At 41.6% G+C, this 3,223-nt stretch overlaps 1 pseudogene; it reads left to right on the forward strand.

The window, feature by feature from the left end:
• LOC143674435 (FMR1-interacting protein NUFIP2 pseudogene) lies at positions 1 to 2,218 on the forward strand (annotated as a pseudogene).
• The last annotated feature ends 1,005 nt before the right edge of the window (positions 2,219 to 3,223 follow it).

Consider the following 3,223-nt stretch of genomic DNA (forward strand, 5'->3'; position numbering starts at 1 on the left):
ATGGAGGAGAAGCCCAGCCAGCCACAGCCTCAACACCATCACAGCCACCACCATCCGCACCATCACCCGCAGCAGCAGCAGCAGCAACAGCAGCAGCAGCAGCAGCCGCACCACCACCACCATTATTATTTCTACAACCACAGCCACAACCACCACCACCACCACCATCACCAGCAGCCTCACCAGTATCTGCAGCATGGAGCCGAGGGCAGCCCCAAGGCCCAGTCAAAGCCGCTGAAACATGAGCAGAAACATGCCCTCCAGCAACACCAGGAAACGCCGAAGAAGAAAACAGGCTATGGTGAACTAAATAGTAATGCTGGAGAAAGGGAAATATCTTTAAAGAGCCTGGGTTCTGATGAAGCTAACCCTATTTCCAGGGTCCTCAATGGCAACCAGCAAATTGTAGACACTAACCTGAAGCAGACTGTGAAGGCCAGCGCTTTTGGAAAAGCAGGAATTAAAACCAAGAATTTCATTCAGAAAAACAGTATGGACAAAAAGAATGGGAAGTCTTATGAAAAATCTGGAGAGAACCAATCTGTAGACAAGACCGATGCTATAGCAATTCCAAATGGTGTTGTGACAAATAATTCTGGCTATATTACTAATGGTTATATGGGCAAAGGGGCAGATAATGATGGTAGTGGATCTGAGAGCGGATATACCACTCCTAAAAAAAGGAAAGCTAGGCGCAATAGTGCCAAGGGTTGTGAAAACCTTAATTTAGTGCAGGACAAAATAATGCAACAAGAGACCAGTGTCCCAGCTTTAAAACAGGGACTTGAAACTTTCAAACCTGACTACAGTGAACAAAAGGGAAGTCGAGTAGATGGCTCTAAGCCCGTTTGAAAGTATGAAACTGGGTTTGGAGGAACAAGCCGAGGAAAACCCACAGTGGGTGATGTGTTGCGGAAGAGTTCTGATGTTAAACCTGGTGTGAGCAGCAAAAAGTTTGATGATCGGCCCAAAGGAAAGCATTCTTCAGCTGTTGCCTCCAAGGAGGACTCATGGACTCTATTTAAACCACCCCCAGTTTTTCCAGTGGACAATAGCAGTGCTAAAATAGTTCCTAAAATAAGTTATGCAAGCAAAGTTAAGGAAAACCTCAACAAAACTGTACAGAATTCTTCTGTGTCTCCATCTTCATCTTCATCCTCTTCGTCATCTACTGGGGAAACTCAGACCCAATCTTCAAGTCGGTTATCCCAGGTCCCTATGTCTGCGCTGAAATCTGTTACTTCTGCCAGTTTTTCTAATGGACCCGTTTTAGCAGGGACTGATGCAAGTGGATATTCTCCAGGGGGTCAGCCACTGCTTACTACTGCTGCTAATACTACCATCTCTACTGGGACTGATGCAGTTCTCCAGGACATTAATTTAACTTCAGCAGCTGTTGAACAAATTAAGTCTAGCCTTTTTATCTACCCTTCAAATATGCAAACTGTGCTGATAAGCACAACACAAGTGAATCTGCCCTCTCAGACAGATCAGCAAAACTTGGGGGATATCTTCCAGAATCAGTGGGGTTTATCGTTTATAAATGAACCTAGCGCTGGCCCTGAGACTGTTATTGGGAAGTCGTCAGATCATAAAGTGATGGAGGTGACATTTCAAGGGGAATATCCTGCCACTTTGGTTTCACAGGGTGCTGAAATAATCCCCTCAGGAACTGAGCATCCTGTATTTCCCAAGGCGTATGAGCTGGAAAAACGGACTAGTCCTCAAGTTCTGGGTAGCATTCTAAAACCTGGGACTGCTAGTGAGAGTGGAGCCTTATCCTTGGAACCCAGTCATACAGGTGACCTGCAGAAAGCAGACACCAGTAGTCAAGGTGCTTTAGTGTTTCTCTCAAAGGACTACGAGATAGAAAATCAAAATCCTCTGGCCTCTCCTACGAACACTTTGTTAGGCTCCGCCAAAGAACAGAGATACCAGAGAGGCCTAGAAAGGAATGATAGCTGGGGTTCTTTTGACCTGAGGGCTGCTATTGTATATCACACTAAAGAAATGGAATCTATTTGGAGTATGCAGAAGCAAGATCCCAAAAGGATAATCACTTACAATGAAGCCATGGATAGTCCAGATCAATGAAGGGTAGCAGGATCAGACTGCCTATTCGTAACCTTTCTGCAGCATTAGAGCCACCTTTCATGGGGGACACGAGGCTTTTATGCTCCTAGATCGTCAATGCAGCAGAGGAACCATAAGTAGAATCACAGGATAATATATACAAATATATATATATATATATATATATATATATATATATATATAGTTATTTAAAAAAATGGCAACTGAAAGTAATTAGACTTCTTAAGGAATCAAAATTTATTTCGAGAGACTACACAAGGTTATTTAATCTCCGGTACTGAGTAGTTTTTTTTGTTTGTTTCTGTTTTTGTTTTTCTTTTGTTTTTAAGAGTGAATGCAAGTGATTAATGAATACAGACTTAACAAGTATGGTTCTTAAGTTTCTGCTGTCATCACCTTGGTCAACAAATGACCCACTGGAAAGGCAAATCCACTTAAAAGATCTCTGTATCTTGTTCTGTGACTAAAGTGATACACTAATCACAGGGAACCCAGAATGATTCACCATTTTCCCCACTCCCTTGATCTTTTGGTTTTACGTTGAACCCTGCGAGAATGCTGGATAAATGCCTTGAAGTTTTGCAGGGAATTTTTTTTTTTTTTAACGCGATTATGATTTGCATGTCTTGCCCGGAGTTAAGCAGCCTCTGTGGGGTGTCGGGGAAGTACTTTTCTTTCTTTTTATTTTTTTGTGGGGTGGGTTTGGGGGAGGGCGTTGATGTTCTAGAATTCTGGAATAGTTGGTGGTACATAGTTCACTTGACTTCGGTTACACATTGGACTTTTACAACTGAAGAATCCATGAATGTCATTTAAAGAAAAGTTGCAGAACAAGCAATTGGCTTAGGTATTCAATACAAAAAAAAATACTTCTGTTCCAATATTTTAATATAATTATATAACTGGGAGCAAAAATATGTTCTGTTTTTCAACTGTAGGTGCTCCAGACTTGCTCTCTGTCACTAACACTAAATGTGCTGTTTTCCTGTATTTTCATCAAACAGCTAAAGAAAAACTTCTGTACCTTTCTGTAAATTCTGTCCCGTTTAATTTATCAGAAAAGTATAAAAGGGGAAGAAAAAAAAGCCCAGGAAAATAAAAAAATTTTCATATTTTTAGCCAAGTAAGG

This window comes from Tamandua tetradactyla, chromosome 2 (assembly GCF_023851605.1).
Source record: "Tamandua tetradactyla isolate mTamTet1 chromosome 2, mTamTet1.pri, whole genome shotgun sequence".
Classification (NCBI taxonomy): Eukaryota; Metazoa; Chordata; class Mammalia; order Pilosa; family Myrmecophagidae; genus Tamandua; species Tamandua tetradactyla.